This window comes from Lactuca virosa, chromosome 6 (assembly GCF_052849685.1).
Source record: "Lactuca virosa cultivar CGN04683 chromosome 6, Lactuca_virosa_CGN04683_v6, whole genome shotgun sequence".
NCBI classification, from domain to species: domain Eukaryota; kingdom Viridiplantae; phylum Streptophyta; class Magnoliopsida; order Asterales; family Asteraceae; genus Lactuca; species Lactuca virosa.
Window position 1 is genome coordinate 35,752,784 of NC_136431.1, and position 15,691 is coordinate 35,768,474.

Genomic DNA, 15,691 nt, shown 5'->3' on the forward strand with positions numbered 1-15,691 from the left:
CTAAGACAACTTTGTGCTTATCATGATATAATTCGGATCTTGGTCGTGTTATACAAGAAGATCGCTTGCGGTGGGCACAAGAAATAATGCTATGATGAAAGTGTCAAGGTCATTGATATGAAAATTAAGAGTTTCTTCAAAGTCAAAAAGAGCTGCGAATCACATAGGCAGATCCAACAAATGGTGGGTCGAACCCAAGTGGCGGAGAACCGACCCTTAAGACAAAACTGAAAAGGGCAATTCAACTTTTGGTTTCAACGTGAAGTTCCAAGAGGACTGAGGCATAAGTAGGTGGATGTTGTTAGTTTTGGTTTCATTATGCTGGTAAAAGAAGATGGAGGTGTTCTGCTAGAATACCCATAGGCTATAATTTTATCGAAGAGTTTCTAAAGGAATGGTTATATTTTGCTTCCAAGCATTAGGTAGCATCCAGGAGTTTACCGAATTTATGGGTATGGATCAGATAGCCAAGAGAACCATATAGGTTTGTACCTTCATGTATGTGGGATTTATCCTCGCAGCATAGGAGCTGTTGGGCAAGGAATTCAGTAGGTCGTGTAATTTTCCATATGGAGCATCGAGTGCTTTCATGTTGAAAAAGGATAGACCACTCAAGGTATACATCAGACTTAGAGAGTTTGGTTAAGCATGCAGTAAGGATTTAGTTATCCTTTACCAAAGGATTGATGATTGTAGGATCGATGTCAGAGGATAGCGTGTTTTTTTTGCATGATATATGCAAGTCACCTTCTGAGGTACGTATAGGTAAAGTAAGAGATGCCCATAAGTGGATCATTTTGGATTGACTATGTCCATCAAGAGAGTCAGTAATTCCTTCCAAGGTTTGAAAATGTATTAGCAGTATATATAGTGTTGGTGGATCAAGCCATTGATCTATGTTTGACCAATCGGGTTTGATGTTATTGGTGGTAGTTAAGAGTAACCAATACTCTCTAGCATGAAGTGGTAGGGTTCAGGTATAGGAATGACTCCTCATTCACACCAACATGATAAGTTGTGGTTGTTGGAGATTCAACTTTGGAGAACCTCGTCAGTTCAAATGGTGTTGTGGTGATCTTAGTAAAGGTTCAACCTGCAATGTTGTAAGAAGATGAAAGTATTGAATGATCTTGTATGCCCAAGAGTCATTATAGAATGATAATGCTAGATAATATATGATCTTATAGAGTCACACTAACAACAACTTGATGAAAATATATTATTTATAAGAATTTGATTCTTGATATATATATATATATATATATATATATATATATATATATATATATATATATATATATATATATATCTTGTAACTAATAGTAAATTATTTGTTTCATAGAAATATTAATGTTCAATGTTTTATATCATAATACACCATAATATATCATAAGGTATAATTTATTATGTCATGTACATCTTTTTAGATCAAAAGGGGTTTTTGTCTTATATGGATTTATATATTTTATAAGTTATAAAAAATTTAGAAGATTTTTTATAGAAAAACTAGCTTCTTCTTTTTATAAAATATTCAATGAGACCATAAAGAAGAAAGAAGACTTGTTTTTTAATAATTTATTCAACACACCATGCTCTTTCAAAGCATGGCTAGTTGATTTGATAAAGCATGGGTCTTAAAGTGATAAGACACTATAAAGGCTTAAAGTAAGGTGAAATCTTTGTTTTTTGAAAACATTGATGTTTTTCTCTTTGCAAGAAAAATCCATACATATTTTTTATGACAACTTTTAAAATGGTTATAATTGTTATTAAGTTTACATACATCTTTTTAGTCATAAAAGTTGTCTTAGAAAAATAAAGAGTTGTTTTATATAATTTTGAGTATATAAATGTGTATGATGTGCATAAACTAGCCTAGGACCTTTGTGATTTTTTGTTGAAAAAGTGTATGTAATATTTATTTATTCATATGGTTATAATTAAATAGATTAGTTTTTTTCATTTATTTTTGTAAGTAATAGATTAATTTTTGGAAATAATTTATTTGTACAAAAATGTATCAAGAAATGAAGATTGAGCCATTTTTTGAAGATTAGAAGGTGATTTTCGCAACTTTATAATATGCAAGGGAAAAAGCAACCTTTCTGTAAACTGGTGCTAAAGGTGTTGCTGTTGGGAGTTTCACTTGCAGCTGTTGGTCCAAATGCAACATTTTTTGCAGCCTTTTCTGAAAATTGTTGCATGTTGTTGGATTATTACTTTCAAGAAGCTTTTCAACCACTTGTAAACAATGGGCATTTTTTCAAGTGGTAGCTTCTACAACAACATTATTAGAAGATTTTTTGTTCCTTTAAATGTCCCTTTAGGAATGGCCGTGACATTTTTTGATGGCTCACAAAATGTCAATAGTTGGGTGGTTTATGCACATACGTCTTTGTATATGTTTGTGTTGTTTACATTTATGTTGTTATTATTATGTTATGGTTGATAAATTTGTTTTCAAATTCAAAATAATAATTGAACATAAATGAACATCACAAAGGAGTTTTGTTATAATGAAATTTACTTTTTTAACATAAGATCATAAAATAGTTTTAAAATAAAACAAGCTTTATCGCCAAAACTAGTAACCGATAATATTCTGTGACTAAAATTATATAAGTTTAAAATAGAGATTTGTAAACTTATCAAACCCCAAACCTTATTTTATAAAAATAAGTTTTATTAAAATGTTTACAAATGTTTTAAAGTGCTCAAACGTCGGACTTAATACTAGCTATTAAAATTTAAGCGCATCAATTTTATAAAACCGGATTTTATAAAAGAACATTGTTAAAATATGATTTTACATAAAATATGATTTTTTAAAGAATACCATGGCTTATTGGATGCATGCAATAACCATGATATAATATGTTTTTATAAAATAGAATTATAAAAACATCAAAGCCCCTTACAAACCTCACATCTATACAATCCATTTTTAAGAACACTTGCACATCTCTTATATGCATTTGTGGGATAAAGGTCACATAACCACTTAGTATTATCTTTTGATGGTCTGGGCGTTTTTATGATTCCTAAAACCATGTTATAGGTAGATCACGCAAGTTTTTCAAATTGGATGATTTGATAGAAAATCTTTTGCGATAAACGTCACCTAAGCAAAAGAGTTATGAGTCATATATGAGATCAAACATGTCTAATTAAATTTGTTATTAGCGATCTCATAAATCTAGGAATTACATAGTAGAATATAATTCATAATCGAAATCTACAGGGTTGCATTCAAATGAATGGGATAAAGGATACCAACGCATTTATTTGTTTTGCAACTTGGATCCTAGACTTTGATAATTAATGTTTTTAGAAATTAAAAGGGAATTAATTATTGAAGATTAGACAATGAAAATACAAAATGAATTTTGTAAAAAAAAATTATATATATTAAATCCACTCTAATAACCATGAATTGTCATTTTCTTTAAATGACTTAATAAAACAATAATATTCAAGAGAAACAACTTCAATAAATGGGTTCATGTCTTGAGAGACAATCTTGTGAGAGATATGAAATTGTATACACCTAAAGGTCCTAGTCCTAAACAAACTACTTTCAGCAATAAACCTGAACATGATACCTAGTAAAGGCATCACTTTGATGCTAAAGATGCTTAGAACATCAAACTAGCAACAGTTAATCATGACTTCTAGGAAGTCTTTGAGAATTTATATATATATATATATATATATATATATATATATATATATATATATATATATATATATATATATATGATATAACAGGTTAAACAATATTCCAATAGATACAGTGACATTTTTTTCAATCTAGTTCAAACAACGGAATAATGCAAGGCTGAAAAAAGTCACTTTTGTATGATCTAAGAAGCTCATGTTTTATAGACTGAACACCTTTAAGCCCAAGAAATCTATGAAGGCCCGCAATAGATGGATATTGTTTCTTTTGTGGAAAAACTGGACACTGGAAGAGGAACTACTCCTCTTATCTAAAAAGAAACTCTAGAAGAGACTAGTACTTAAAATATCTACTAGATAGAACTTATACTTTTCATATAACACTCAAGTACTTGGTACTTAAATGTTAATCTATTATTTGTAACTTGCTTGCATATATTTATAGAAGAGCAACCAACTGACCACAAGCAAGTTGGAACTACACTCTCAGAGTTTAGTTTATTATTTATGTTTAGAACATAAATTACTGGCAATATAAAACAATGTTTATTTTGGAACAATATGTTTTTTAAATTTAGCATGTCTAAATATATATGTCTTAGTTATTTTATTTAAATGTTTGATTATTTACTTGTTCATTTTTCATAATGATAATATTGATATTCTTAAATGATTAACTTCTATTTATGAGACTAGATCTCTTAATAGAATTATAAATTATACATCAATATTTTAATAAATAAAATTAAGTTCTATATGCAAGCACTTTTCAACTTGTTTTAAATAAAACTTCTCTAAGATATTGTTATCTTTATTATATAAATAAAATACACATATTCCAACTTCAAGAAAAGGATTTTTGAACGAAAATAATGTAGTTTATTTGACATATGTGAATCTTATTTATACATAAAGTATTCCTAATCATATTTTCAGTAATCTGTAGCGAAAATAATTATTAAGGAACTATACACTGTGACATATGGCTTACTTTCTAATGAATGTCTAAGAAAAAGCAAAAGATACAATCCAGTAGAGCCATCTAAATATTTAAGTGATAATAAAGGATGAAGTAGACCTTACCAGATAAAGTTTACTTTCTAATTACTAGAAACTATCTTCCTTAGATTATTATATACAAACCCATAAAAAATAAGTTTCCTTATTCCTCTAAATGTTAAGACTGCAGAAAGCAAGATTCTAATGACAAAGGAAGTGGGAGGCACATGGAACTTAAAGCGGCTCAAGAACCATAGCCTAATGTAGAAATTGTTGGCACTAGTTTCAACAAGGAATTTTTGAACTTGAATCATAGCTATACACAAATGCAACCTATTCGCATTAATGCTAGAAATCATCTTTGACTTGAGAAATGTGGAATCTCTCATTGATGAGTTATTCTTGATGGTTTCTGGCAAATCCATCAACTACCAAAATGCTATATCAAATTTTGGATCTGATAAATGACTGAGAGTCGTGAACATTGAGATATAATCCATGTCTAATAATCAATTATGCGCTTGATTAATCTTCCTCTCTCAAGAAGGAGTAAAAGATTCTTTTAGAAAGAATACATATGTGGATATGATACACATTTAGAAAGGCTTGTTATAAAAGGATTTTATCATAATCATGTCATTAACTGTGGTCCTTCTCATACTCGTGACATTGACTATGATCAAACCTTTTCACAAGTAGCTATGATTAGATCAGCAAAGATATTGTCTACTATAACTTCATATTCTAAATATGAGATTTAGAAAATAGATTTCAAGAAAAACATATTTTCTTAATAGACATCTACTAGAAGAAATCTATATACTTTAGCCTAGAGGTTTTCTTAATCCATGTTATCCTTAAAAAATGTATAATGCTTGAGATCCACGTGTGGATATAGAGAAAATGTCTCAAGGTTGGAATAGTCATTTTTATATGAAGATACAAGGTATGATTTTATATCAAAATGAAAAGAACATGTGTGTTTAGTAAGAAGTAATGGGAGGATAGTGATATTCCTAACCTTGTATATATGAGATATACCTAATCAATTGAAGTAGCATTTTGACTATGCAAGTCGTTTCACCTTGACTCGGAAAGTATTTCTAAAATGAAAGACTTACGAATGACAAGATACATTCTTAGAATGTAAAATATTTAAAGATAGATAAATATGAATGTTAAAAATTTTAATGATAGATAAATATGAATGTTAAAAATTTTAAATTGTTTTTGCTGAGTTCGAATTATGTTGTGAGGTGTCGAAGTACCATTTGGCTTGTCTAGATTCGAAGTCTGTATTTTGTATTCGAATGTACGTATTACATAAGGCACTGTTTAGAGTTCGAAGCTTACGTGTCTAGTCCTTATGTATTTTTTTGTATGCTTCTGTTACTTCATATAAATAAGGGTAGGTATATGAGTGAGGGGAACTTGGTGAACTTTTGTGAACTTTACTCTTTCAAACTCTTGTACTCATTCAGAAGAAATCAAAGAGCCAAAAAGATTATATTTACTTTTGTGTTCTTAATTCAATCTATACTCTGATTTCGTTCTTAACACTCGATTCATACAAACTACATTTGGTATCAGAGCAGGATTCTTTCAGTTGTTTTCTGGTTTTCTCGTGTTTTCAAAAGTTTTGAATCGCTTTTTGATTCAGAAATTTTCTGCATTTTTTATTTAGAAAACCTAATCTAATCAATTGATTTTATTCGATTTTGCATTTTGTTTGACAAATCGAGTGTTCTCTGATCTTTTTCTGTAAGAATCATCGGTTAGATCCCATTTTCTAAAGCTTTCATCATTTCAGTCTGTACATTAATGGCAAACTTCGACAAAATGGGATTGATGAATACTATGACTGGTTTCTCTTATCTTCTCGGTTCTTCTACCAAAATTCCGATGCTAATTCCTAAATATTAGGAGCAATGGGCGGATAGAATGGAAGATTATTTCAATGGGATTGTTGAAGATCTTTGGCATTGTATTACCAGTGGAGACTATCGTCCAGGAAGGCTAGAACAAGTCGGAACAATTGGTTCCTCTGTTGATGTTGGTGTCCAAGCGGACAAATAGAAAGAGGATGATAAAAGGTGTTTGCGTGAACTTTGTTGTGCTCTTCCACCGGTGGTTTACAATTATGTTCGAGGTTGCAAATCAGCAAAAGAAATCTATGATACTTTGAAAGTGAAGTATCAGGAATGTGAGAAGACAAAGAAAACTTATGTTAAGCAGTTTCTACTTGAATTGGGTGAACCAAAAGGACGGTTAAACAATCGAACTGTATTACGATCATCTAAACGAGTTAATCTTCAAATGCAATCGTTATGGAGTTATACGTTCTACTCTCGAGTACAATCTCACCTTCTTAATGGGGCTTCGAAAGGAATGGAGAAACATTAGTTTGATGATCAAAACCCAACAAAGCTTCGATAACTACTCATTGGGAGATCTCTATAATGTTCTAAAACCTCATGAGGGTGAGATCAATGAAATTGCTGAAGAGGGAAAAATAAATCTAAGTGGCCGTCTTGCATTGGTTTCGAAGGTGTCACGAAAAGAGTATGAAGTCGAGTCTGCTGAGATTGATGGTTCTGGTGATGAAAGTATTCTTATGAATTCCGAAGATGAAGTTGTGGCTTATTATTCGAACAAAAAAGTTAACAAGTTCTTTAATAAGACATTCAATCCGAAGTTGAAAGGAAACAATGATTTCAATGGAAATTCATTATCTGGGAAGAGTGTTAGAGAAGAGTCGAGGGTTGAGAAGAAGGAGAGTAAGACTACTGGTGAGAAGGTGGGGAAGAAACTAAAAGGAGATTCTGGTTTTGATTGCAATTACTGTAATGGTGCGAACCATTTGGTAGTTGATTGCATGTTGAGGAAAAGAGAGGAGAAGAAAGAAAGAGTGAAGGATGAAGCCTACTATGTCGAAAGGCTGGAGGAAGTAAGAGCAAGGACGAAGGGAATGTCACTCGTTGCAAGGGGAAGTGGTGATAGGGATGGTACCTACCAAATCTGGTCGCTGGATCAGATGATGAGGAGATGAGGAACCCCACACACGGTGCTATGTATGCGAGGTTTGAGGAAGGAAGTTCTGACGAAGAGAAAGTAATAGGACAGTGCTTTATTTCTACTGGAGCAGAAAAATCTCCAATGACTTCGAAGGTACGTTCTCTTCTCGAATCCTTTGATATTCCTTTCAGTTCATATGATGTTTTTTTATCTGACTTCGATGATACTCTATCTTATGTTAAAGACATGCATATTTCTGTTAGTAGCGATGCTGAAAAATTGAAATCATTGTTGCTAGAAACCCATAAACATTTGGAGACAAAGAGGAGTAGAGTAGATAATCTTAAAGTGCAATTGAAAAATATTTCTCTAGATAGGGATAATGTTAGAGCTGACAATTGTGTTTTAATGAAATAGCGTAACATTTTGCTGCAATAGTGCAAAACAATTGTACGCTAAACTAACAGATCTTCATCATTCCTCTGATATTAGTAAGGTACAACATAGGAAATTATTTTCCTTCTTGGTATTCGAAAGGGAGAAAGTAGATTCGACATCCTCTGATTGTGAGAAAAAGATCTCTGAATTTGACAAAGTCCCAAATGATTCGTATGCATATGGTATTGTTAAAATAGATGAATGTTTAGATGCTAATGATTTGGTACATATTGTGAATGAGACCTTGACTAAGACCGAACAAATCAAAATTTTGAAAATGACTGAGAATTCTACATTTGACTCTCAACACAATTTTGCTGATATCGAAGATGATTCTGACAATATCAGTGAGATTGAGGAGGAAGAAACTGTTGACTGTTCTCAGTTATATGTCATAAATGTCACTTAAATGGTAAAGGGTAAAGAAATTTGTAATGATTATTGGAAAAGGTTAACACTGACCAACCCTCACCTTCGAAAGCTCATGACTATGATTATGTGGAAGAAAAAGACTATGACAGTTATAGTGACGAGGACGAAAAAACCATTCCCAGATTTGTTGATCAAGTTTATGAGGAATCAGAGAAATTTGAAAAAGTGATGAAGGAAAAAGGTCCTCATTATCTCGAATCGAACTCAGTCGTATATCCGTCATTCAAATGCACCAATGATTTGGTATTTCAAAATCAGGTGTTTGTCACTACAGGAAATGAAGACAAAGTGAATCCTAAAATGAACAAAATTGTTGATGAAGACAATAAAGGAGTTACGAAAGATGGATTTTTTTCAAACCAAAGCACGGTTGAAAATACCCTAAACAAGAACTCATCCACTTTTTAAAGGCAAAAACCAAAAAGAATTTGGGAAGTTAAAACAGAAAAAGAAAATGTTGATAAACAACCAATTGAACCAGTTTCTCAAAATCAAAAGACAAAAGCACAAATTTTCAATGAACAAATTCAAAAAGTTTCAAAAGAAGAAGAAATTTCAATGTCAAAATCATGAAACAAGATTTACTGGAAAAATATCAAGTCTTTTAAGAAACAAAATGTTTTTTTCACAAAAATTGTCTTAACAGAAATCGACTGAACAAGTTAATACTTTTGCACAAAATAAGTCTTTTGATCAGAAAAAAACCCGCACAAAAACAAAATGATTTTTCAAAAGACCATTCCAAAGTTCAAAAACCAATTCGAACACCAATTGTTCAACAACAAAGGAATTTTATTCCTAATCGTCAAAATGCAAGGTTTTCACAAAACAATTTTCAAAGAAATGGTTTTCAACCTAACGAACTGTAACGCCCCGATTTTCAGGTATTGTTTAAATAAGGTTTTTGGGTTAAGCTCTACTCGACGAGTTGGTTGACCTACTCGTCGAGTAGCAGCGGGGCAGGATCGCGTGTTAAGTGACCTACTCGACGAGTCCATATTGGGACTCGACGAGTAGGAGCTGGCAGATGAAACCCTAAATCCCGGTGTTTGCACCCCTATTTAAAGGAACCTCAGCCTCCTTTGGCCTCTTTACAGTCTGTGAGAGCCCCTAAAAACCCTAATACGTGAGTGTGTGTGCCCATTGTGTGATTGAAGCTTGAAAAGAGAATCTTTGGAGGGAGAAGGCTTAGAGGAGAAGGAGATTGGAGCAAGTAGAGTGTGGAAATCAACTCTTATCTCAGTTATCATCTTCTGGAGGTAACCAAATCACCTTTTCCTTGTGAATCTCTTCTATTGGTTGAGTTTTAGGGTTTTTGGTGAGACTTTTAGTTGGAAAGATGAGCTATGGGCTAGATCTGAGATTGTGGCTTCAGATCTGGACCCTCCTTGGATTCTATAAGCATAAAGTTACAGACTTGGTCATGATTGAGGTCCCTTTTGAGCATAAAGTTCCATTAAGAACTTAAAATAGGCATTTAGAGCCTTTATAGCCATGCATGCACGTAAAGTTTGCAACTTTACGTGATAAGCATGTCCTAGAAGCCTGGATCTATGATTTGGAGCCGCTGCATGGCTCAAAGCAAGTATGTATGGAAAAGGGACTGAATGGACTCGGCGAGTCACATGAAGATGGCCGTCGACTCGACGAGTTGGATGAACAACTCGGCGAGTCCGATGAAGATTACCATAAGACTCGACGAGTTGAAGAACAACTCAGCGAGTCGGATGAGTTTTCCCTAGGATTGTATGCGTGTGTATCCGTCGAGTTGCAAGGAGGGAACTCGACGGTTGGCCATGAAGTTTGAACAAGAATCGAAGCAACTCGACGAGTCACCCCGATGACTCGGCGAGTTGGATTGTGCTTCAAGGAACTCGGCGAGTAGCCGAGGGTACTCGGCGAATTGGGGTCAACATGGACTGTTGACCTTGACTGAGGACTTTGACTTTGACCAGGGGTTGACTGGTGGGTTATGGAGTACCTTATAGAGTTAAGGACTTATGAGTATATTGCATTATGGTCATAGGTGGTGGAGATTGACGACAGGTTCATATTCTGATGATCAGCGGGCTTCTGTTACTTGGGAGCAGTTCCGGGATATGTTTCGCACCCGCTACGTTCCGCGCGTGGAACAGGAGCGGCTTGCTCAGGAGTTTTTGACATTGAGACAGGATGGGGAGTCTGTGATGGAGATTACCCGGATGTTCACTGAGAGTGCTATGTTTTGCCCGGAGTTTGCGTCGGAGCAGTCTCAGATGACTCGTTATCTGAGTATGCTCAAGACGGATATACGACAGTTTGTGGCTACACAGCGTTGTGAGACCCTCCTGGACCTACAGGAAGCCGCGAGGCGGCGTGAGTTGGAGATAGAGCTGCAACTGAAGGAGCAGCATCATGCACCGGCACAGTCTCAGCCGGCGCCTAAGCGGTCTAAGACCGCTGATGCACGGTCTGGGGGTCAGCAGAGCCGCACTTTTGGAAAGTGTGGCATGGTTCACTCGGGAGTTTGTAGAGCAGGAGGTGGGTGCCACAAATGTGGCAAGGAGGGGCACTATGCCAGGGACTGCCGTCAGTCCGCCTCTCCAACAGATATGCGGATTTGTTACCATTGTCATCAGGTTGGTTATGTGAAGACCAATTGTCCGCAGCTCGCCGCCAAGTCCGCACAAGGTCCCGCGCCAGCCACTGTGAGGACTGGAGATGGGAGGCCAGTCAGAGTGGAGCCTGCGAAGGCTCAGGGTCGCGCCTTCCAGCTCACGGCCGAGGAGGCCAAGGCAGCACCGGATGTGGTTGCTGGTACGTTTCTATTCTCTGTCTCAGTCATTGTAATTGGTGTTATGCTTATTGATTGTACCTGTGGTTAGGTACGTTTTTAGTGAATTCTTTGCCCGCTTGGGTATTATTTGACTCGGGGGCGAGTCAGTCGTTTGTATCTCGGACCTTCTCTAGAGGGTTCAGTGTGCCGATAGATGATCTTGAGTGTCCGTTGCGAGTTTCGATCGCCAACGAGCACGGGGTTTCTGCTTCCTCGGTCTACCGGGGATGCGAGTTGGAGATTTTTGGGGTGTCCTTCCCGATAGATTTGATTCCTATCCCCATGGTGGATGTATGCGTGATTATAGGGATGGATTGGCTTAGCCGTTTCGGCGCCATGATCGACTGTGAGGGAGAGCGGGTGGTGGTTCGAACCCCAAGTGGGGGAGAACTGGTAGTATATGGTGAGGGCACCATGTCGGGATCAGGGTTTTATTCGGCAGCCAGGGCTCGATAGTATATTCAGCACGAGTATGCCGGATATTTGGCGTATGTGGTGGATACGCGGGCTAGAGAGCAGCTCTCAGTTTCAGAGGTCCCGGTGGTTAGAGACTTTGCTGATGTGTTTCTGGAGGAGTTACCCAGAGTGCCTCCGATGAGGCAGGTTGAGTTCAGGATTGATCTAGTGCCAGGTGCGGCCCTATCGCCAAGGCATCGTACCGTTTGGCACCGCCGGACATGCAGGAGCTATGATCTCAGTTGCAGGAGCTGCTGGGTAGGCAGTTTATTCATCCGAGTAGTTCACCCTGGGGAGCACCGATCCTTTTCGTTAGGAAGAAGGACGGTTCGCACAGGATGTGCATTGACTATAGGGAGCTGAACAAGTTAACGGTGAAGAACCGTTATCCGCTTACGAGGATAGACGATCTTTTCGATCAGCTGCAGGGTGCATCTTGGTTTTCCAAGATTGATTTGAGATCAGGATACCACCAGGTCAGGGTGAGGGAGGAGGATGTGGAGAAGATCGCGTTTCGGACTCGTTATGGACATTACGAGTTCGTGGTGATGCCGTTTGGGCTCACCAACGCGCCAGCGGTGTTCATGGATCTGATGAACCGAGTATGCAGACCGATGCTCGATTGCTCGGTCATTGTGTTCATAGATGATATCTTGGTATATTCCAAGACCCGAGAGCAGAATGAGGAGCATCTCAGGGAGCTGCTGGAGGTTCTACGGCGAGAACGACTGTATGCCAAGTTCTCGAAGTGTGAGTTTTGGTTGCGAGAGGTTCAGTTCCTCGAACATCTCGTTAACCAGGAGGGGATTTTGGTCCATCCGGCCAAGGTGGAGGCGGTTATGCAGTGGGGGACTACGAGATCTCCCTCAGACATCAGGAGTTTCTTGGCTTTAGCAGGGTATTATCGGAGATTCATTCGTGATTTCTCCAAGGTTTCCGTACCCCTCACTCGTCTAACGAGGAAGGAGGTGAATTTCCGGTGGGGCCCGGAGCAGCAGAGGGCGTTTGAGACCCTCCGGCAGTGTTTATGCGAGGCGCCGGTGTTGACACTCCCCGAGGGAGTGGAGGATTTAGTGGTATTTTGTGATGCGTCCATCACAGGCTTAGGGACAGTCCTCATGCAGAGGGGACGAGTGATATCTTATGCATCGCGGCAGCTAAAGCCGCATGAGACGAGATACCCCACGCACGATTTTGAGTTGGGAGCGGTGGTCTTCGCTCTCAAGATTTTGAGGCACTATCTGTACCGGGTCCGTTGTACCATATACACGGATCACAAGAGTTTGAGACACATTATGGATCAGCCAAACTGAATATGCGGCAGCGCAGGTGGCTGGATGTAGTGAAGGACTATGATTGTGAGATCCTTTACCATCCTGTTAAAGCGAACGTGGTTGCGGATGCTCTGAGCTGCAAGTAAGCTGGGTCCTCGACCCCAGCCAGGTGTATGAGGATATCGGTGGATTCCCCGCTGGTAGGTTTGGTCAGGGATGCTCAGATTGAGGGTATGAGACCGAAAAACTGGAAGTTGGAGAAGATTAAGGGCGAAAGCGCCGGTTTGTTCAGGATAGCCGTGGATTGTTGACCCGTTACGGTCGGGTTTGGGTTCCAATGTCCGGAGGGGTCCGGCAGACAGTGATGGAGGAGGCTCATAAGTTTCGCTTTTCTATTCACCCGGGAGCCACCAAGATGTACCGTGATTTGAGTTCGAGTTATTGGTGGCCTGGCATGAAGCGAGCTATCGCTTGGTTTGTTGAGAGGTGCTTGACCTGTAGGATGGTCAAGGCCGAGCACCAGAGGCCGCATGGTAAGTTGCAGCCTCTAGAGATTCCCATGTGGAAATGGGAACGGATCGCGATGGATTTCATCACGAAGTTGCCGAAGACGGCAAAGGGGTTTGATGCTATATGGGTCATCGTGGATCGATTGACCAAGAGTGCCCATTTCCTAGCCATACGGGAGAGTTCGTCGGCAGAGAAGTTGGCCGACTTGTACGTCCGCGAGATTGCCTCTCGACATGGGGTTCCAGTTTCCATTGTTTCTGATCGGGATGTCCGATTTACTTCCCGTTTTTGGCAGAAGTTCCACGAGGAACTGGGTACGAGACTGCATTTTAGTACGGCGTTCCATCCGCAAACTGATGGGCAGAGTGAGCGGACCATCCAGACCCTCGAGGATATGTTGAGGGCATGCGTCATTGATTTCAGTGGGAGTTAGGATTCCCACCTACCGCTTGTAGAGTTCGCCTACAACAACAGCTATCATTCCAGTATTGGCGCCCCGCCTTTCGAGCTGTTGTATGGGCGGAAGTGTAGGACCCCAATCTGCTGGGGCGAGGTTGGGCACATAGTGATGGGTCAAACAGAGGTAGTTCTGCAAACTACCGAGATGATACAGCAGATTAGACAGCGACTGCAGACCGCTCAGAGTCGGCAGAAAAGTTATACCGACCGACGCCGATCTGAGTTGGAGTTTCAGGTGGGTGACATGGTTCTCCTGAAGGTTTCACCCTGGAAGGGAGTGATCCGCTTCAGGAAGAGGGGAAAATTGGGTCCCCGCTACATCGGTCCGTTCAGGATTGTTGCCAGGGTTGGCAGGGTGGCTTATAGGCTAGAGCTTCCGGAGGAACTTAGCCGGATCCACATCACATTTCATGTTTCGCAATTGCGGAAATGCATCATGGACCAGGAGGCAGTGGTATCGTTGGATGACATTCAGGTCGATGAGCGCCTGACTATGTGGAGAGGCCTGTGGCTATTTTGGAAAGGAAGAAGAAAATTCTACGGAACAAGGAAATACCTTTAGTAAAGGTACAGTGGGAACATCGGAGGGGATCCGAGTGGACATGGGGGTCGGAGGCGGAGATGCACGAGCATTACCCGTCATTGTTTATTCCAATGGACTTCGAGGACGAAGTCTAGTTCAAGTGGGGGAGAGTTGTAACGCCCCGATTTTCAGGTTTTGTTTAAATAAGGTTTTCGGGTTAAGCTCTACTCGACGAGTTAGTTGACCTACTCGTCGAGTAGCAGCGGGGCAAGATCGCGTGTTAAGTGACCTACTCGACGAGTCCATATTGGGACTCGGCGAGTAGGAGCTGGCAGATGAAACCCTCAATCCCGGGGTTTGCACACCTATTTAAAGGAACCTCATCCTCCTTTGGCCTCTTTACAGTCTTTGAGAGCCCCTTAAAACCATAATACGTGAGTGTGTGTGCCCATTATGTGATTGAAGCTTGAAAAGAGAATCTTTGGAGGGAGAAGGCTTAGAGGAGAAGGAGATTGGAGCAAGTAGAGTGTGGAAATCAACTCTTATCTCAGTTATCATCTTCTGGAGGTAACCAAATCACCTTTTCCTTGTGAATCTCTTCTATTGGTTGAGTTTTAGGGTTTTTGGTGAGACTTTAAGTTGGAAAGATGAGCTATGGGCTAGATCTGAGATTGTGGCTTCAGATCTGGACCCTCCTTGGATTCTATTAGCATAAAGTTACAGACTTGGTCATGATTGAGGTCCCTTTTGAGCATAAAGTTCCATTAAGAACTTAAAATAGACATTTAGAGCCTTTATAGCCATGCATGCATGTAAAGTTTGCAACTTTACTTGATAAGCATGCCCTAGAAGCCTGGATCTGTGATTTGGAGCCGCTGCATGGCTCAAAACAAGTCTGTATGGAAAAGGGATTGAATGGACTCGGCGAGTCGCAAGGTTGACTCGGCGAGTCACATGAAGATGGTCGTGGACTGGACGAGTTGGATGAACAAATCGGCGAGTCCGATGAAGATTACCATAAGACTCGACGAGTTGAAGAACAACTCGGCGAGTCGGATGAGTTTTCCCTAGGATTGTATGCGTGTGTATCCG